This window comes from Filicampus tigris, chromosome 2, assembly GCF_054856515.1.
Source record: "Filicampus tigris isolate MCC_2025a chromosome 2, RoL_Ftig_1.0, whole genome shotgun sequence".
NCBI lineage: Eukaryota > Metazoa > Chordata > Actinopteri > Syngnathiformes > Syngnathidae > Filicampus > Filicampus tigris.
In genome coordinates this window covers 23,850,325-23,873,342 of record NC_141218.1, presented here as the reverse complement: position 1 = coordinate 23,873,342, position 23,018 = coordinate 23,850,325, and the positions used below count along the sequence as shown (strand labels likewise).

Sequence of the window (23,018 nt, the reverse complement as noted above, 5' to 3'; positions counted from 1 at the left end):
ATAACAAGCCAAGCTTAGGTGCGAAACCCACATTTTCACATCCAAGTCTACTTCCTCATTTCTTTTGCAATGGAATAACAAATTTGTGTGATAACCGCAGCTATAATGCAGAAAAATAGATAGATAGATTGGAAGATAGATATATTGGAAGATAGATATATTGAAAGATGGATAGATAGATAGATAGATAGATAGATAGATAGATAGATAGATAGATAGATAGATAGATAGATAGATAGATAGATAGATAGATAGATAGATAGATAGATAGATAGATAGATAGATAGATAGATAGATAGAGAGATGGATAGAGAGATGGATAGAGAGGTTAGACAGACAGATAGATAGACAGATCAAAGAACAGTGACCTACATTCAGAGGAATGAAAATTCAGTATGAAATGAGTAAGCAGCCATACACAATGAAAGTCCCCTGACCTTTCATCGATATTGTTGCAAAATTGAGCCAGAAAAGGCTGCCATAGTGCCTCAGATCGCCTGAATGTGTGCGCACCATTTCAGCATACTGCTGCAGAGCACAGCCTTGTACACATCATGATGGTGCATTATTAAGGCCAAGTCTGCACAGCAACAGCGAGCAGAGTTATTAATGTTCGTGTAGCTTACACTGGGAACACATTTCGTCCCAATAGGATCACTTTTTCTGTATAAGTTACATGACTGCAAAGGGTGAATTACAGTCTATGTAATCCTTGTGTTGGAAAGATTCTGGTCTGGATGACATGACTGATAAACATGTTTGTTGGAACAGTGTGCTCTGTGAAAAAGAGGCTCAAGCAGAGAGATTGCGCAGATGGAAACACATTCTGGGTCAACTGGTATCATATTGATTGTGTCAGCTAATCAGTGCTCTTGGTGAGGTTGATACTTGTGTAGTGTTGTAACAAGAGTAGAGTGCAAGTGAATGCTGGAATGATTAAAAATGATCTTACCTGTGGGTCCACATTGGAAGGTCCATTGAAGGGGGAGACCAAAAGAAAATAGAGAGCAAAAAAAAGGTTAGTACTAAGCCCAATGATGACATTTACCTTTAAAAGTAATATTGTCACATGAAATGGCACAGACGCAGAAAAACCACAAAACAATTGGGGTATGAACATGTATGTGCGTGTACCTTGAATGTTAAAAAAATAAAGGGCAAACAGGTTTCAGGTCTTTATATGATTTTTTTTTATGTGCACAAAATTGTATACCATAAACTTGACATGTACTGTAAGTGGAAACTCTAACAATGCTTACACTGTACATCGATGTTCCCCTACAAATCATTGCACTGCAAAAAATTAAGTGTCCTACAAGTCTTCACAAAAATATTTACTAATTACCATAAGTTTCATTGTGCTAAAGGTGAAGAAGATTTTTTTTTGGGGGGGGGGTTACTACCATTCTCTCAGCTATCCATCTTGTCTTCGACTTGCACAATACAAGCCTCATGTCAGTAGTACAGTACATTATGAATGTGATTCAGAGAGTTTAGAAATTGGTGTTCATATTCTACCCCCTCCAATACAACCATGGCTCAATTTGGAGCACATGTGCAAGCAACAAAATGACCACATATGAGAACATGTTTCTGCGCTTCACTCCCCTGGCTCCCCAGACTTTAATAACACACACATAATTAATCTGGCATATTACGCTTGAAGCACTGACCTGACAATGACTGTCATGATAATAGTTGTGGCTGCATGTGTGTAAATGGTTTCTTATTGTACCTTGGTGAAAAGAGTCACACATAAAATGTTTTTTGTTTTTTTTTACAAAATCAAACTTTATTTGAAGATTTATTCAGCTGTTAAATCATCTAATTACAATGTAGTATTAAAGCATAACCCAACAAAGATTGATCGTAGTTGGATGAATTATTCATGGCCTCAGGTTCAAAAGGCAACAGCACTGACCTGTGTGAACAAGAAAAAATGAAGCAAAAAGACTGAGACGTGCTACAAAAATGGCCATTATAGAATGAGCAGGGGAAAACTGATTGTATATTTTTCATTTTAAGAGAAAAATAAGGACTCTAGAGAATTTGAAATCATAAACTGTATCGTGCTGGTTCAGGAATGTCTTACAGGACTGACAACTCTGGTAGTCACATTTCACGCAAGACATTTTATCTTAGTAAATGAGAGAAAAGTAGAAACAGAGCAAACAGGCGGTGAGGAAATATTACAGCAGAAACCTCGTCATAGTGACTTACAGTAATGAAAGAACAATAAAGCCTGACTAGCATTACAAGAAAAGGTAGTGAGTGGTACGGTACAAGAAAAACACAAAACAAAGCAATTATGAAAAACAAAGCAATTATGATCAGTTATCATGCTAATTTGACACTATTTCAGTTGATTGTTTCACACAATTAAAAGTTTAAAGTGAATAATTCCATGCATAGATACAAACAATAATTCCACACATTAAACATATTTAAAAATCCTGTACTTTATGATGCCATGTCATTTATTTGAATCTTTATTTTGTCATCACAACCTACACTCACCCTCCACAGCACCAGGTCAACTTTTTTTCATTTTGTTTACAAAACACAGTGAATACAAAAGGTCTAAACACCCCTTTATAAATCCAGGTTTTAGGAAAAACATTTTCAAGACCTTATCCACCTTTGTGACCTGTATAACATGTACAAAGCAATTTGAAAAAAAAAACGTGAGAGAATTAAAAATAACCTCTGATAATGTGGTTGCACAAGTGTGCACACCCTCTTTTAACTGGGATGTGGCTGTCTTCAGAATTAACCACTCAGATTCAAAGTCATGTTAAATAGGAGTCAGCACACACCTGCCACCATTTAAACTGGCTCTGTTTAAGAATGTTTTTCCTGATTGTTTTCTTTGCTTTCTGGCAGAAGCCTGGAGGTTATGTGTTAACACTGACTGTTATTTCAAACTAAACCGAATTCCCTCGACCTTGACAAGTGGTGGAAAATGTTTTGAAATGGTTATCTTGATCCTATTTTGAATCACAGAAAACCTATCATTTGAACAGGGGTGTGTAGACTTTTTACAACCACTGCATGTGCAATAACTGCAGTTTTCAAGTGACCACATAACAAGGATGTGAGGGACCGGCCCGAACCTTTAGAGTAGATCTGTCTGTACTTGTGCGCCTAAGGGTGTTCTTTTGATAAGCCGCGCTCCTTTTTTTTAGTGTGTCAGTATCCGTGTTGGAACCGAAGCGAAAGTCACCTCTCCATGAGCCGGTGGTCAGAAATGGATCATAACGATCGTCTTTCAGCAATGTCCCACAGCGACTGAAATCTGTAAAACTAGGTGGATAGTACGTTGTGGGGAAAACGGGAAGACTGTCAGTGCTCGAACGGTACACGTAACTATGGTGACAAAGCTTGAAATAAAACACTCCAATGATTAAAAGGATTAAGAGGAAAGAAACGGTGAACAGGGCAATAATCAAATAGAGCCTCAAACTATCGCCGCCCTGAGATTCATCGGCCAGCTCAAAGAGTTCTTGTAGAACTGGTAACCCCTCGCCCACAGCGATACTAACTGTAGCTGTGGCAGACAGAGCTTCTGGCCCGTTATCTGTTACCACAATAACAAGTGTTTGCTTCGCTTCATCGAGCTCCATAAAGGCTCGCATGGTTCTAATTTCGCCTGTGTGTAAACCCACTATGAACAGATTGGGCTGCGTTTCTTTGATTATTCTGTAAGATAACCACGCGTTGTGGCCCGAGTCCGCGTCTACAGCCACCACCTTGGTCACCAAATAGCCTCTTGGCGCTTCAAGGGGAACTACATCCTCGGCAATGAAGGCTTGCACAGGGTATAGAACAACTGGCGTGTTGTCGTTTTGGTCTTTAATAAAAACGTTGATGGTGCAGGTGGTGGTGAGTTGGGGGTCGCCTCCATCTCGGGCCTCCACCTTGATTTGGAAGTAAACTGACTGCTCGTAATCAAAGAGGCGCGATGTGAAAAGCTCTCCCGTTTCCATATTAATGGTAAGGAAGGAGGAAACTTCAGAATTTGTTTCTTTTGATATTTGGTAAATTAATTTAGCATTGGATGTATCGTCCATGTCCTGTGCCATAACTTTCATAACAAACGTACCAACAGGTTGGTTTTCTAAGATGTTGGCGGTGTACTCGCGTTGTGTAAAAGTTGGAGGGTTGTCATTTACATCGGTAACCACGATTGATAAAACTTTTCTGCTCTGCAGTGAGGGAGAACCTGAGTCAGTGGCAGTAACAGTAATGTTGTACTCTGACTGAACCTCTCTGTCTAACATATCAGCAGTCACTAGCATATAATAGTTTTTCACTTCTGATACAATTTGAAATGGGACATTGTCAGGAATGGAACACGTGACGTGTCCGCTATTTCCGGTGTCCATGTCATAAATATTGATGAGGGCCACCATCGTTCCAGGTTTGGAGTCTTCCAATATGTTAGCCGACGCTGACTTGATTTCAATCACAGGTTTGTTGTCATTGATGTCGATGACATCGATGATAAGTTTGCAGTGGGAGGCCTGGCCGCCTCCATCTTTAGCTTGCACATCCAACTCGTGAGTACTCGCCTCCTCATAGTCAAGGACACCTGCCACCCGAACTTCACCACTCAGAGAGTCAATGTTAACAACTCCTCTCGTCTTGTCCGTCAGGTGACTGAAAGAGTATGTTATCTCTCCATATAGGCTGTCATCCAGGTCTGTGGCATTCAGTTGTGCTACTAAAGTCCCAGTGACAGAGTTCTCGGGTACAGATGCTCTGTAAACTCGCTGGCTGAAAAGTGGGACATTGTCGTTTGCGTCCAAAACCCGGATACGGATAGAAGCAGTCCCAGTTCTGGCTGGACTTCCCCTGTCGATGCCATTGATTTTCAGCACATGTTCAGCTTGAGCTTCTCGGTCCAATGCCTTTTTAAGAACAAGCTCTGGATATGCGTTACCATTTACTTGGGTACTTATTTCCAGGCCAAAATGGTCATTCGGGCTCAGTTTGTATTCACTGACGGAGTTCGTGCCCAGATCAGGGTCATGCGCACTCTCCAGGGGGAAACGTCTCCCGAGAACTGTGGACTCCACCAAATCAAGGTTGACCTCCTCTGCAGCAAACACTGGAGTATTGTCGTTTATGTCTGCAATGTCTAAAAGTAGACTGAATGCTTGGAGGGGGTCCTCAAGTAAAAGCTGATGCTGGATGGTGCACACGCTGCCTTGTGCGCAGAGCTCCTCTCGGTCGATCCGTTGACTGATCAAAAGATTGCCTGATGACAGGTCCAGTTGACACAGCTGACTGGTTCCGTCAGCAACAACGCGGGCACGACGAGCACCGAGCTCCCGCGCCTCCACACCGAGATCTCGTGCAACGTTCCCAATGACAGAACCTGACTGCATCTCCTCTGGAAGTACGTAACGCACCTCTCCAGACGACACAGAAAAAATCAGGCAAAAAAAGAATAACTCCCTCCCATGTTCAAAGTTGATTCGGTGGTCCATTTTTAGAGATTCTCTCCGATGCTTATAAACCGTCAAAAACTGAGCTAAATCCTAAACATGCTCCTGAAAATGTCGAACTGAAAATTGTGCTGCAATCCAACGCTTGCCTGCTTCTCTAGCCGAGTTACTCATGCTCTATTAGGGAAGCTGTCAGCTTGGATTCTCTATTCCCATTTCATCCCTCTCTCTCTCTCTCTCTCGCTCAGTCTCCCTCCCTCTACATACACCCACACATGCAGTTTTTTCTATGCCTCCATTTCACACACTCACGCACACACCCTCACGCACACACACACACACACACGCACATACACACACACACACCCCCACACACACGCACCCCCCCCACACACACATATAGACACATGTACACAGCCTTCAGCTCTCACCCCAATGCTCCAGTTTCACTGACACACTTACAGCAGAACACGCCATAGATGACTCAAATATTCTAAGAGCGTCGCCACGAGGCCGAGTGTAATAATTACAAGAGAAATACAGCATGATTGCAACAGAGGGCTGCATGTACTGAATCAAATTGAATTAGATGATAAAATGATCAATTTCCAAATCCATCATCACTCTTAAGACAGAGCTATAGAATACTTCGATAAGTGAATAATCTCCACTCATCCATCCATCCATGGTTGCACCCGAAACTCAACTTATTTATATATTGTATTTGCCACCACTACATCTAATGCAAATATAAAATATCATAATAAGTATAATTCCACCTGTTTTATTCACCGTAGAAACAATTTTATTTCATCCATCCATTACCTATACCGGTTATCCTCACAAGGGTCGCGGCGTGCTGGAGCCTATCCCAGCTGTCTTCGGGCAGTAGGCGGGGGACACCCTGAATTGGTTGATAATTCCACTATGTTAATGGCATTAGGGCCATGTCACAATGCACAGTGGATATAAAAAGTCTACACACCCCTGTTCAAATGACAGGTTTAGCTTTTTGTGACATAAAAAGTGGGACCAAAGTTAGTTATTTCAAATCTTTTTCCAAGCTTAATTTGACAAACACAATCTGGACAACTCAATTAAAAAACAGATTTAGAGAGGACAAGTAAAAACAAATCTCTGCCTCTGATGAACCCCGTATACTGTAAATTTCCACTTTTCAATTACGTATTTCCAGACTTTTATTATTTTCTTTTTAGCAGAAGCCTCATGTTTTTATGCTAACATTTGGAATTGTTGATAATTCCCTCCACCCTGGCGAAGGCACCATTTACAACTGAAGAAAAATAGTCCCACAGAATGACGCTTCCGTCATCATGCTTGACTGTTGGTATAATGGTTTATTGTTGATGTAGTTTTGACATAAATTTATGCTGAAAACTTTAACCTTGGTTTCATTGGACCATACCACATTGCCCACGTAGGTTTGAGAGAGTTCAAGTGTGTTTAAGCAAAATAAAAAAAAAGAAAAAAAAAAAGGCATGTTCGGCACAAACACATCACTGCTTGTTATGCATATACTGGTGCAACTATTGTTCTCTCAATTGTTTACTTTTCGTCCGTAAAAGGTTTCATTTTTTTTTCAATTGTGTATTGCAGGTTATAGGTCATGTTAATGGTTGAAAAATGTTGTAAAATAAACCATCTGAAAATCTGAACATTGTTTGCAGTTTTTTTTCTTTCTAAATAGAAACATCCATCCATCCATTATCTGTACCGCTTCTCCTCACAAGGGTCGCGGGGCGTGCTGGAGCCTATCCCAGCTGTCTTTGGGCAGTAGGCGGGGGACACCCTGAACTGGTTGCCAGCCAATCGCAGGGCACACAGAGACAAACATCCGCACTCACAATCACACCTAGGGGCAATTTAGAGTATCCAATCAACTTACCATGCATGTTTTTGGAATGTGGGAGGAAACCGGAGTGCCCGGAGAAAACCCACGCAGGCACGGGGAGAACATGCAAACTCCACACAGGGAGGCCGGAGCCGGGATCGAACCCACGACCTCTGAACTGTGAGGCGGACGTGCTAACCAGTCGACCACCGTGCCGCCTAAATAGAAACATTAATTGTCAAAAGCATGGGGACTCCAAGGCGCAATTGTGAGCACCTAAACTGAAACGTAAACATTTCCCTTTGAAATATAAAAAAAGGTAATCAGATTTAATGACACAATGAGAGACTAACAGCCATGTAATGTATTATTTACAAAAATGAATATTGTGTACACAGCACACGTTATTAGAAAAAATATATTATGTCTAGTTAAGATTAAAAACAAACAAACAAACAAACAAACAAACAAACGAAAAATATGATTTTATTTTATTTTATTTCAGATTATTTTATTTTGTGCGACCACCTGATGAAATATAATTGAGTAAATTCAACCATTTTTTTCTGTGCATACCTGCACTGAAAAAAAATGTTGTGCATCATTTACTTAAATTTTATTTCGTCAAGTGGTTGCACGAAATAAAATAATCTGAATCCAGATATGTTTTTTAAGTAGACTATACTTCTACTTAATAAATGTAACTGGATCCAGATTGGATACAGATGATTTTATTTTGTGCAACCATTTGAGGAAATAGAATTGAGTAAATTCAACAGAAACTTTTTCAGTGTAGATGTGGAGTGTTAAAATTGAGTAAAGTGTACTTAAAAAATGTATCTTGATCCAGATGATTATATTTCGTGCAACCACTTGAAAAAATACAATTGAGTAAATTCAACATGCAGAAACTTATTTCAGTGTAGTCTGCTGAAACAACTATCTTGATTCAGGTGATTTTATTTCATGCAACCACTTGATGAAATTAAATTGAGTAAATGGTGCACAGCATATTTTTTCCATGCATGCAATTGCTATAATTTTCTTGTGAATTAAGATAATATGTCAAAGAGCACTGAAAAAAATGGAATGTTGAATTTACCCAATTTTATTTCGTCAAGTGGTTGCACGAAATAGAATCATCTGGATCCAGATAAATTTTTTTAAGTAGACTGTACATCGACTAAATAAATGTGGATCCAGATGATTTTATTTTGTCCAACCCCTTGACGAAATAAAAGTAAGTAAATTCAGTACACAATTTTTGTTCAGTGTATAATGTTGAACATGTGTTCAAAAGATAAATACATTGTTTTATGCAGTGGTTTACTCCGTTTGTATTGATTGATATTTGATACAGCTGTACACTGAAAAAAATTGATAGTTGAATTTATTCAATTATATTTCGTCAGGTGGTTGCATGAAATGAAATAATCTGGAACCGGATATATTTTTAAGTAGGTGTATAGTCTACTTTAAAAAAGTATCTGGATTCAGATGATTATATTACGTGCAACCACGAAGCGTTTCAGTGTTGGAATCCATGCAAGATGTTTCAACTTGTTGCAACACATTTTGCAAATACATAACAGCACAATGCGGTTAATACTTTGCATTTTGAACTGTAAAGTATGGTATTCAAATTTATTAGATGATCATATTTGCGTATTGTCATTGTGTGTTTTTAAATGTTGGTAAGATTAGATGGAAACCACAATAGCAGTCATAAACCTGGAGCTCTGAAAGATCTTTTCAGAAAGGTAACGAAATTATAGAGGCACAAAAGCTTATATTTAACCAACTTCTGTATTGGTGAGGAAAACAAAAATCTGAAGACCATATGTCAGCTGCAACTGCCCCTGGCTCTGTGAGATGTGTTTGACCCCAACAGGTAGACAATGTTCAATTTATACTGTCCTCTGATGACAACTTAAAACATAGTTTAAATAGCCAAAGCATCACAGTAAGCCAAATCACACATGCAGATTCTCAACGCTTTTCATTCTCAAGGATGTCCGATGTGATTTGACAGGGTGAGCCTGAGGTTGCAGACATTTGGCAAAAGGACATACAGGAAGAACAATAAAATACAAGCTCAAAGTAGTACTACTACTCAGTAGTCAAAGCTGAAGTGAAATCAGGATAATGTACTGTATGTGAACATAAACACAAATACTCTAACATATTTACTATATAGATAAATATCATTAAGGCATATAACATGAAACAATATGCAAGTCATATCAGCAACAATAGGCCATTTGATATAAGCCGCTGCAGAGCATCTTGTAAGAATATTAATTCATGTAAGGCTGGACAAAAATATGAAAAATAAAGCGACTATAGGGAACAAACTCCACTCCCACCATAGACCACTTCAAGTGTCAAAATTGAACTGCAGTACAACATTAGCCAATCTTGTTTCAACTACAGAATGAATATAGCAGACCATTGATGCTCAAAATATATATTTTTTGATCAATGTCAAGTTTGCTAACTGCAGAGGTAAAAACTTGAGGGGAAAAAAAAATCACCACTCAATGTAACTCAACAAAATGTACATGTACCAACAGCCAATAAGTATGCTGTGATCAGATGATGCGGTTATATTAATATGGTTGTAAATAAAAACAAAGTTACTTAATAAAACATTCACAGACTATTAGTGGGGAAAAATGTTATCAATCTTATGAGCTGACCAATGATAACAAAGAAAAGCCATGAAGCATTAATGTGGGTCCCAAGAAACGTTTATGGTGGAAGCCAAGTCCAACAGTAAATTCACGAAGAAGAAATATTTGTGAAAGAGTGGTCACCAATCTGGTGAATAGTTTGCCTCTCACCCATGATCAGCTTGGATAAACACCAACAACAGACAAGCAACAGAGTGAATGATGAATGCCTTTGGGAAACAATAAATTAGACAAAGTAAAAAGGGATTGTTGATCGTACCTCAGGAGAACCTTCAGCATCACCAAATATCTCATCAAAGTTCCTTGGACTTTTACTCAGAGTCTGGTCAGCAGGCAGTGTGTTGTCATTGTAAGAAGAAACAAACTTAAAGTCACTGGTTCTCGAACCTGTTGTCAAGTAGGCGTCATAGTTGTAGGTGCTACGTAAAGTTCCTGTGCCATCAACATCTGCGTAATTAGGAGGGAGATACGCGCTGGGGATGGCAACTGCTCCATCAAACAACAGTCTGGGCTTTCTCCTCCGACAAAACCTCACACCCAGGACGATGATGATGAAGGTCAGGAAGAAGGTGGACACGGACACCAGCGCAATGATCAGGTAAGAGGTCAGCTTAGAATTCTTCTCGTCATAAGAAATGTCCTTCAATTCTGGCACCTCAGCCAAGTTATCAGAAATTAGTAAATACATAGAGCAGGTGGCAGAGAGAGGGGGCTGTCCGTTATCTTTCACAGCCACAATCAGGTTCTGTTTCATGCTGTCAGTCTCAGAAATGTCCCTCTTGGTCCTGATCTCTCCACTGTGGAGACCAATGGTGAAAAGTCCCGGATCTGTGGACTTGACAATATGATAGGACAGCCAGGCGTTCTGTCCGGAGTCGGCGTCCACCGCTATCACTTTGGACACCACAGAGCCTCCGTGTGCAGCTTTGGGGACCAGCTCTGTCATGAAGGAGTTGCCCTCCGGGGCGGGGTACAGGATCTGAGGAGAGTTGTCATTCAAGTCCGATATGAACACACTGACGCTCACGTTGCTGCTCAGCGGAGGAGAACCGTTGTCCCTGGCCATGATGTGCACTTGAAAACTCCTCAAGTGTTCGTAATCAAATGACCTGACAGTGTAGATCAGCCCCGTGTCGCTGTTAACAGACACATATGAGGACACCGGGGCACCGTTCACTTCAGAAGGTAACAGAGAATAAATCACGGTGCCGTTCTGTCTCCAGTCGGGGTCTTGAGCACTAACAGAACATAAAGTGGAGCCAGCTTTGTTATTTTCACTCACATATGCGCTGTAGGACTGTTCCTCAAAAACAGGTGGGTTATCGTTGATGTCTGATATAGACAAGTAAATGGTTTTCCAGGATGACAGAGGAGGAGAGCCCTCGTCAGTAGCACTGATTGTAATGTTGTAATCAGACACTAGTTCACGGTCAAGTTGGCCAGTAGTCACCATGGAATAATAGTTTTTAATAGAAGGAACTAACTTAAAAGGGACGTTTTGTTGAATGGAGCAGCTTATCTGTCCATTCTTTTCAGAGTCTCTGTCCTGCACATTAACGATGCCCACTTCTGTACCAGGTGATACATTCTCTGCCACTGAATTAGACAGTGACTTTAAATTGATCACAGGGGTATTGTCATTCTTGTCAGTGATGGAAATAATCACCTTTGCATAAGAAGACAGCCCTAGCCCATCTTTGGCTTTCACACGTAATTCATATGATGTGTTAGATTCATAGTCAACAGTGCCAATTACAGCTATTGCACCCACTTTACGATCAATGCTGAATAACTTCTTCACATCTTCTGTAACATGTCCAAAATCATATGTTATATCTCCATTCACTCCTTCATCTGCATCAGTAGCACTAACATTAATCACTATTGTATCTCGGGGAGAGTTTTCAGGCAGGCTGGCTTCATAAACGGCCTTGCTGAACACAGGGACGTTATCATTAGCATCCAGCACTGTGATATGTATGACTACTGTACCTGATCTATGAGGAGAGCCGCCATCTATCGCTGTGAGAAGCAAATTAATTTCCCTTTGCTTTTCACGGTCAAGTTCTTTGGCCAGAACAAGCTCTATTGTGTTACCATTGACAGCCAGACCGAAATTATCATTTTTCTTTAGGATGTACTGCTGCACTGTATTTTGTCCTATGTCCGCATCGTGCGCTTCTTCTATTACAAAACGAGCTCCTTTGACTGCTGACTCCTGTATCTCCAAATCAATTAAGTCATCATTAAACAGAGGCGAGTTATCATTTATATCTTGAATGTGCAAATTAATTCGATGGAGCTCCAGTGGATTCTCCAGCACGACTTCCTGTTTTAGGACACATGAAGCCTTACTGCCACATAGCCCCTCTCTGTCAATCATGTCGGCCACAATCAGCTCTCCATTTCGCACGTTTATCTCACAGTAACGTTTTCCGTTCCCGTCTGCGTCGATGCGCGCTTTTCTGCTGGACAGCGCGTTCGCCTCCAATCCGAGATCCTTAGCTAAATTCCCAATAACCGATCCTCGTTTCATCTCCTCCGGAAAGGAAAAGCTCACGTCTCCGCGTGCGGAATGCAGCAAAAGGAAAAGGAAATAAAAGGTGCGCGATAGAAACAAAGGCATTTTAGAATCCGTCACGCACTTCTTCCCGAACGAGCATGCAGGACAACAATGTGGTCTACAAAATCACGAACATGCAGCAAGCATAACGTCAGTCCACTTCGAATGACAAAGGGCGTTCAATAATTTGAATGCTGGTCTATTGCGCCACCGTGAGTATAAACTGATATAGACTACACTGAAAAAAATGCTGTGCACTCAATTTTAATTCTTCAAGCGGTAGCACGAAATTAAATAATCTGAATTCAGACACGTTTTTTCGACTATATTTCTACTTAATAAATGTATTTGGATCCAGATTATATTTGTGTAACCACCTGATGAAATATAAATACATTCTACCATAATTTTTTTTTAGTGTAATTTAAAAATGTATCTAGATTCAAATTATTTTATTTTGTGCAACCAGTTGCCAAAATAAAATTGAGTACACTGTACTTCAAAAATGTATTTTGATCCAGATTATTATATTTCGTGCAACTACTCTAATAACTACAATTGAGTAATTTCAGCAGAAAATGTTATCATTGTAGTCTGGATTCAGGTGATTTTATTTCGTGCATACACTTGATGAAATTAAATTGAGTAAATGGTGCAGAGCATTTTTTTCCATGCATGCAATTGCTATTATTTTCTTGTGAATTACGGTAATATGTCAGACAGCACTGAAAAAATTGAATTTTGAATTTAAACAATTTTATTTCGTCAAGCAGTTGCACAAAATAAAATAATCTGTACCCAGATACATTTTTAATTTACACTGAAAAAAATTATGGTTGAATTTACTTAATTATATTTCGTCAGGTGGTTGCACAAAATCTGGATCCAGATACATTTCTTAAGTAGAAGTATAGTCTACTTAAAAATGTATCTGGATTCAGATTATAATATTTCATTCAACCAGAAATAAAATTGAGCAAATGATGCACAACACTTTTTTTCCAGTGTAAATGTATAGTCTGCCTAAAAATGTATCTGGATTCAGATAATTATATTTCATGCAACCAATTGGAAAATTAAAATTGAGTAAATGATGCACAGCATTTTTTTTCAGTGTGGGGCCTTAAACGTGTCATCACAGTTCTCCCCCTAATGGCACACCATTCGAAACGAACAAAATTACACAATGCTGTTATGTTTCTGCACTGAAAAAAAAATCCTGTTTTAATATTTTCTCAATTTTATTTCTTCAATTGCCGGAATCCAGATACTTTTTTTAAACTAGACTCTACTTAAAAATGTATCTGGATTAATAATATTTCATTTTGTGCAACCACCTGACGAAATATAATTGAGTAAATTCAACCAGAGGCACGGTGGTCGACTGGTTAGCACGTCTGCCTCATAGTTTAGAGGTCGTGGGTTCGGTCCCGGCCCAGGCCTCCCTGTGTGGAGTTTGCATGTCCTCCTCGTGACTCCGTGGGTTTTCTCTGGGTACTCCAGTTTCCTCCCACATTCCAAAAAACATGCATGGTAAATTGATTGGACTCTCTAAATTGGTGTGATTGTGAGTGCGGATGTTTGTCTCTGTGTGCCCTGCGATTGGCTGGCAACCAATACAAGGTGTTCCCCGCCTACTGTCTGAAGACAGGCTCCAGTATGCCCCGCGACCCTTGTGAGGATAAGCGGTATCGATAATGGATGGATGGCTAAATTCAACCATCATTTTTTTTCAGTGTACAGCTGTATCAAATATCAATCAATACAAACTGAGCAAACCACTACATATAATGTATTTATGTTTTGAACAAATGTTCAACATCATACACTGAAAAAATAGTGTGTTGAATTTACTTACTTTTATTTCGTCAAAAACATAAGCATCTGGATCCAGATACATTTTTAAGTAGACTGTACATCTACTAAATGAATGTGGATCCAGATAATTTTATTTTGTGCAGCCACTTGAAAAAATTGAGTGAATTCAACAGAAAATTTTTTTCAGTGTAGGAACACTGTAAAAAAAAAAATCATCAATCACGTTATTGTAACTTAAGTGTGTAATGTGTTTCAACACATCAATAAATGTTTTCAATTGTTAACATATATTCATATTTTCAAATGTAAAAAACTCTTTAAAGTGAGTTGCCCAAACAAAGGGTAAAATTAGAAAACGTAAACTTGACCTAATGTACTAAATTTAACAGTAGAAGCCGGATCTTGTTGACACACAACCATATTAATGCGCCGCACATATAGTGCTTTGAAAGTTACATTTGTTATATATTGAATATTATATGGCTTTCAGAGAGTAATGAAATACTTTTATAAAACTTTTGTCATCCTACAATTTAAGAAACACTACTGAGGAACTTTAAATAATTTATCTTTTCTTTTGATTGAAGATAATTCTATGTTTTGCTTTGAATGTTTTAAAGCACTTTGAGTTGCATTTTTATGTATGACAAGTGCTATATAAATAAAATGTGATTGATTGATTGATTAATCTTGAACAAAGGTGGAGACTTGGTGGAAGAACGCTGAACATACAGCTTTGTGACATACTATGGCGGTGTAGACGCGGGCTGTTTAAGAAAAAGGTACGTACAGAATTCTGGTAGAAGATGACAACAACTACGCGAATATTAGTCGAGTGGAAAAACAACGGAAAAATAAACAATCACTCCAGTGCGACCACGTTTCTCTGTGGTACATTTTGGCTACCGGTTTGGCAACAGGACTAGCCGGGCTCTACGCGCGAATTTATCGCTATCCGGAAGCGACGCCGCCGGCCCTCGAGTGACGTCTGCCCTGTGTTCCCCCGACGGTCAGCGACCGAAGCAGGAGCAGGTGAGTAAAAATAATTATTTCTTCCTATTTTGTATTTCTTCATAATCTGTTCCCAATGTGGCAATATAACAAAGCGAGGCTACAGGCAACGCTGCCATCATTTTGGGGGTGAAAAACCTCCATTAGTGTTGTGGCTATATTAGCCTCTGATTCGCTAACAAGAACAGCTATTTTTTTTTCGTTTAAAACAGAGTATTTCTGTCGTGGTACCGTGAGTTACACGCCAATAAATGTCTGTTTTTGTTGTTAGGTAAAAGGGACAATGCTGCTCGTTATTTCATCCCACCGTGTGTGATGGGGCATTGAAAGACAGTTTATACAATAGGACATATGTCAAACCTGGACAGAAAAAAAGAACTCCATCAATCCATTCAATGTTAATAAGTTAATAACCACACATATCTAAACAGTGTGGGCTTTCTAACAATCTATAAAAGCTGACAAATAAGAAAATTGATGGGGGTGAAATAACTGTAATGTTTTATTTATCAGCAACAATAGGCTATTTGGTATAAACCACTGAAGAGCATCTTGAAGGAATATTAATTCATGTAAGGCTGGATAAAAATGTGAAAAATAAAGTTACTGGAACAAACTCCACTCCCACCATAGACAACTTCACGTGTCATTATTGAACTGCAGTAAAATGTTACCCAACCTTGTTTCAGACAACAGAATGAATATAGCAGACATGCTCAAAATATATTTTTTGGATCAATGTCAAGTTTGCTAACTGCAGAGGTAAAAACATGAGGGAAAAAAAATCACCTCTCCATGAAACTCAACAAACTGTACATGTGCCAATAGCCAATAAGTATGTTGTGATCAGACAATGCAATTATATTAATAAGGTTGTAAATAAAAAAAAAATGTTTAATAAAATATTCGTACGGACTATTAGTGGGGAAAAATGTTATCAATCTTATGAGCTGACCAATGATACAGAAAAGCCATGAAGCATTCACGTGGATCCCAAGAAAAGCTTATGGTGAAAGCCAAGTCCAACAGTAAATTCACGAGGAAGAAATATTTGTGAAAGAGTGGTCACCACTCTGGTGAATACTCTGTTTCTCACCCATGATCAGCTTGGATAAACACCAACAACAGACACGCAACAGTGTGAATGATGAATGCCTTTGGAAAAGAATAAATTAGACAAAGTAAAATGGGACTGTTGATCATACCTCAGGAGAACCTTCAGCATCACCAAACATCTCATCAAAGTCACTTGGACTTTTCCTCAGAGTCTGGTCAGCAGGCAGTGTGTTGTCATTGTAAGAAGAAACAAACTTAAAGTCACTGGTTCTCGAACCTGTTGTCAAGTAGGCGTCATAGTTGTAGGTGCTGCGTAAAGTTCCTGTGCCATCAACATCTGCGTAATTAGGAGGGAGATATGCGCTGGGGATGGCAACGGCTCCATCAAACAACAGTCTGGGCTTTCTCCTCTGACAAAACCTCACACTGAGGACGATGATGATGAAGGTCAGGAAGAAGGTGGACACGGACACCAGCGCGATGATCAGGTAAGAGGTCAGCTTGGAATTCTTCTCGTCATAAGAAATGTCCTTCAGCTCTGGCACCTCAGCCAAGTTATCCGAAATCACTAAACACATGGAGCAGGTGGCAGAGAGTGGGGGCTGTCCGTTATCTTTCACGGCCACAATCAGGTTCTGTTTCATGCTGTCGGACTCCGAAATGTCCCGCTGGGTCCTGATCTCTCCACTGTGGAGACCAATGGTGAAAAGTCCCGGATCTGTGGACTTGACAATATGATAGGACAGCCAGGCGTTCTGTCCGGAGTCGGCGTCCACCGCTATCACTTTGGACACCACAGAGCCTCCGTGTGCAGCTTTGGGGACCAGCTCAGTCATGAAGGAGTTGCCCTCCGGGGCAGGGTACAGGATCTGAGGAGGGTTGTCATTCACGTCCGATATGAACACACTGACGCTCACATTGCTGCTCAGCGGAGGAGAACCGTTGTCTCTGGCCATGACATGGACTTGAAAACTCCTCAAGTGCTCGTAATCAAACGACCTGACAGCGTGGATCACCCCCGTGTCTCCGTTAACAGACACATAGGAGGACACTGGGGCACCCTTCACTTCAGAAGGTAACAGAGAATAAAGCACAGTGCCGTTCTGTCTCCAGTCGGGGTCTTGAGCACTAACACAACATAAAGTGGAGCCAGCTTTGTTATTTTCACTCACATATGCGCTGTAGGACTGTTCCTCAAACACAGGCGGGTTGTCATTGATGTCTGCTACCAACAAGTGAACACTTTTCGAAGAGGACAGAGGAGGAGAGCCCTCGTCAGTGGCACTGATTGTAACGTTGTAATTAGAAACTAGTTCACGGTCAAGTTGTCCAGTAGTCACCAAAGAATAATAGTTTTTAATAGAAGGAACTAACTTAAAGGGGACATTTTGTTGAATGGAGCAGCGCACCTGTCCATTCTTCTCAGAGTCTCGGTCCTGCACGTTAATGATGCCCACCTCTGTACCAGGTGACACATTCTCTGCCACTGAATTAGACAGTGACTTTAAATTGATTACAGGGGCATTGTCATTTTCATCAGTGATGGAAATAATCACCTTTGCATAAGAAGACAGCCCTAGTCCATCTTTGGCTTGCACACGTAATTCATATGATGTGCTAGATTCATAGTCAATAGTGTCGATTACAGCTATTGTTCCGACTTTACGATCAATGCTGAATAACTTCTTCACATCTTCTGTAACATGTCCAAAATCATAACTCACATCCCCATTTACGCCCTCATCTTTATCAGTAGCACTAACATTAATCACTATTGTATCAGAGGGAGAGTTTTCAGGCAGACTGGCTTTATAAACGGCTTGGCTGAACACAGGGGCGTTATCATTAGCATCCAGCACTGTGACGTGTATGACTACCGTACCTGATCTCTGAGGAGAGCCGCCATCTAGAGCTGTGAGAAGCAAATTAATTTCCCTTTGCTTTTCACGGTCAAGTTCTTTATCCAGAACAAGCTCTATTGTGTTACCATTGACAGCCAGAACGAAATGATCATTTTTCTTTAGGACGTACTGCTGGACAGTATATTGACCTATGTCCGCATCGTGCGCTTCTTCGATTACAAAACGAGCACCTTTGTAAGCTGACTCCCTTATTTCCAAATCAATTAAGTCATCCTTAAACACGGGCGCGTTGTCATTTATATCTTGAATGTGAAAATGAATTCGATGGAGCGCCAGTGGATTCTCCAGCACGACTTCCTGTTTTAGGACACATGCAGCCTTATTGCCACAAAGGACCTCTCTGTCAATCCTATCGGCCACAATCAGCTCTCCATTTCGCACGTTTAGATCACAGTAACGTTTTCCGCTCCCATCTGCGTCGATGCGCGCTTTTCTGCTGGACAGCGCGCTCGCCTCCAATCCGAGATCCTTGGCTAAATTCCCAATAACCGTTCCTCGTTTCATCTCCTCGGGAAAGGAAAAACTCACGTCTCCATGTGCGGAATGCAGCAAAAGGAAAAGGAAATAAAAGGTGCATGATAGAAACAAAGACATTTTAGAATCCATCACGGACTTTTTCCCGAACGGGCACGCAGGACAACGATGTGGTCAACAAAATAACGAACATGCAGCAAGCATAACGTCAGTCCACTTCGAATGACAAAGGGCGTTCAATAATTTGAATGCTGGTCTATTGCGCCACCGCGAGTATAAATTGATGTACTTGTAACTAAATACAGACAATATATATTTATTTCTTTTACATATAAAACTGGTAATCATACGAAACGTATGTTGCACACATTATTATATTAAATTGCAGATCTTTATGTTTTTTTTAAACAGTTTGATTAAGTGTAACAAGTGCAGGCGATGACATTTGAAAATTAAATATCTCGATAGGTATAGACACTCTTGACATATTACCTTAATTCACAAGACACATATTGGTTATGTTTGTGACACTCACTGTGCAACCAAGAATAGATAGATAGATAGATAGATAGATAGATAGATAGATAGATAGATAGATAGATAGATAGATAGATAGATAGATAGATAGATAGATAGATAGATAGATAGATAGATAGATAGATAGATAGATAGATAGATAGATAGATAGATAGATAGATTAAAAGCCGTTGACCATAAAAGCACCGCAGTTAATACCTCTAAAGAGTAAAGCACTTACCAGTGTAAATAAATAATTTGATTTATAATTTGTTTTTGCAGTGGTGTTTTCACATTGATTGACAACTCAGAAGCAATCGGAAATACACCTCACCTTTAACACCACTGAGCCTACAGTTCTTTTAATACTGGTTTGCTTTTCTGATTTGATGACACATATTGAATAGAACCACAAGAAAACTGCAAAACATCCAACAAAACACTGGATTAATGTTTCAATTGAGATCAGCAACACAACAACATCCAATGCAATGAACACATTAAAACACTGTAAATGCAGTTAGTTACGTATTTATCAAAGTGCAAAATCAAATCAACATTTTTAGTTACCTAACCACATCGTTTGATTTTTAACATAATGATCATTAACCAACAAGGGTTCTGCCGGGGTTTTTGGGACTCCATGAGACAATATCAATTTGGGCCCTTCAATGCCACAAATTGAAAATATTATATATAGTGCGTTTTTAATATCATTGGTAAGACCAGATGAAACTCCTATAGCTGTCATATACTTGGAGCTCTGAAAGATCTTTTGAGAAAGGTAACAAAACACAGACCCACAAAGGCTTATATAAGATCTTGTGCAATTTCTGTATTGGTGAGGAAAACAAAAATCTAAAGACCATATATCAGCTGCAAATGCCTCTGCCTCTGTGAGATGTGTTTGACCCCAACAGGTACACATACTTCAACTTGTATTGCCCTCAGATTAAAATTCAAAAAACACTATTTATAGACAAACCATAACACACAGTAAGCCAATCCACGCATGCAGGTTCTCAAAGCTTTTCCGATTCTCATGGCTGTCTGATGTGATTGGTGAGCCCAAGGTGCACACACTTGGCAAAAGGACAACGAATAAGAACAATAACATATAAACTCAAAAAGTAACCAAGTTGAAGTGGAATCAGGATAATCTACTGTATGTGAACATAACAACCACAATGGCTCTACATATTTACTATACAGATAACAAACAAATAATTATTACTAAGGCAAACAACATGTGAGTTATATCAGCTACATCAGGCCAATTGATATAAATCACTAAAGAGTATCTTGTGTGATTATTAATTCATGTAAGGCAGGAAAATATGAAAAATAAAGTGATTAACTTTGCAGCAAACTCCATTTCCACCACAGAGCACGGCATGTGTCAATAGTGAACTGCAGTAAAATGTTACCCAACCTTGTTTCAAACTACAGAATGAATACAGTTAACTGTTGATGCTCAAAATACACATTTTTCATCAATGGCTATGTTTACGGCACTGTGCTTTATTCTCTGTTACATTTCTTTAATCCGATCAGAGTTCGGATTCAAATTCTGATTGGATGCTCTGTTTTCCTGGACACAATCTAATTAGGACTTGCGTGTTCATGCATCACACTTTTTGAGCAGAACAAATTATATCGACTTGCGCAGATTGATCGAATATACCTGAAGTAGTAGTAGAAGAAGAAGCCGTAGCGATTTCCGTGTCAACAAAACATCGCTCTGTCCATTTCTACTTTAAACGTTAGTCTTATTTTGCGTATTTTTCCCATTTGCGCTCTTACGTCGAATCAACACTTCCTAATGGAAATGCAAATGTACCAGTGCAGTCTTGTGCCCTCCACGTCTTTTGCTCGCTCTGCTGGGTTTTTTTTCCAAAATTTATTCAATCAAATCACAAAAAATATAACACTCACTCTGCTCCTACTATCTTACGGGAATAACAGAAATGGATATAATAACATCACAGACATGCGCAGTAAAGACAATTTATTCCGAAATGTCGGAGTAAGTGTTTTCATGCATGCCAATCGGATTAACAATCGACACAACCTATCTCTCTCATTCGGAATAAAATCTTGATTAGAATAGGCTTAATCGGATCAGAAGATTCCGAATGAGGTGTGTACATGAAACAGTTGTCATTTAATCGAAATAAATGTGTCCATGTAAACGTAGCCAATGTCAAGTTTGCTAATTGAAGGGGTAAAAATTGAGGTGAAAAAAATCCCCTCTCCATGAATCTCAACAAAATGTACGTACATAATGAGGAAGTTGTGATCAGATGATGCAGTCATATGAATATGGGAAAAAAAGTTGCTTAATAATACATTCATAAAGACTATTAGTGGGGGACAAAATGGTATCAATTTTATCAACTGCCCAATGACAGTGAGTAAAACCATGAAGTAATGATATGGATCCCCCAAAAAGCTTGCTGTGAGGGCCAAGTCCAACAGTAAATTAAATAGCAAGAAATATTTGTTACAGAGTGGTCAACAATATGGTGAATAGTCTGCTTTTCACCTACGATCAGCTTGGATAAACACCAACAAATGACGCGCAACAGTGTGAATGATGAATGCCTTTTGGGAAACAATAAATTAGACAAAGTAAAAAGGGATTGTTGATCGTACCTCAGGAGAACCTTCAGCATCACCAAATATCTCATCAAAGTTGCTTGGACTTTTACTCAGAGTCTGGTCAGCAGGCAGTGTGTTGTCATTGTAAGAAGAAACAAACTTAAAGTCACTGGTTCTTGAACCTGTTGTCAAGTAGGCGTCATAGTTGTAGGTGCTGCGTAAAGTTCCTGTGCCATCAACATCTGCGTAATTAGGAGGGAGATACGCGCTGGGGATGGCAACGGCTCCATCAAACAACAGTCGGGGCTTTCTCCTCCGACAAAACCTCACACTGAGGACGATGATGATGAAGGTCAGGAAGAAGGTGGACACGGACACCAGCGCAATGATCAGGTAAGAGGTCAGCTTAGAATTCTTCTCGTCATAAGAAATGTCCTTCAGCTCTGGCACCTCAGCCAAGTTATCGGAAATCAGTAAATACATGGAGCAGGTGGCAGAGAGAGGGGGGTGTCCGTTATCTTTCACGGCCACAATCAGGTTCTGTTTCATGCTGTCAGTCTCAGAAATGTCTCGCTGGGTCCTGATTTCTCCACTGTGGAGACCAATGGTGAAAAGTCCCGGATCTGTGGACTTGACAATATGATAGGACAGCCAGGCGTTCTGTCCGGAGTCGGCGTCCACCGCTATCACTTTGGACACCACAGAGCCTCCGTGTGCAGCTTTGGGGACCAGCTCGGTCATGAAGGAGTTGCTGTCCGGGGTGGGGTACAGGATCTGAGGGGGGTTGTCATTCACGTCCGATATGAACACACTGACGCTGACGTTGCTGCTCAGCGGAGGAGAGCCGTTGTCTCTGGCCATGAGATGGACTTGAAAGCTCGTCAAGTGTTCGTAATCAAACGACTTGACAGCGTGGATCACCCCCGTGTCTCCGTTAACAGACACATAGGAGGACACCGGGGCACCGTTCACTTCAGCAGGTAACAGAGAATAAATCACAGTGCCGTTCTGTCTCCAGTCAGGGTCTTGAGCACTAACAGAACATAAAGTGGAGCCAGCTTT

The 23,018-nt window shown here is 40.0% G+C and overlaps 1 protein-coding gene and 1 pseudogene across 4 annotated transcripts in view; both read right to left on the bottom strand.

Moving 5' to 3' along the window:
* LOC147151836 (protocadherin gamma-C5-like) overlaps positions 1–23,018 on the bottom strand; it is a 262,710-nt gene that overhangs the window by 173,999 nt on the left and 65,693 nt on the right. The window lies entirely within an intron of this gene.
* On the bottom strand, positions 860–19,043 carry LOC147151837 (protocadherin gamma-A11 pseudogene; annotated as a pseudogene). The gene is made up of 2 exons (XR_015085835.1): positions 16,593–19,043; positions 860–952 (listed from the first exon to the last, which is right to left on the bottom strand). The product of XR_015085835.1 is annotated as a protocadherin gamma-A11 pseudogene (transcript).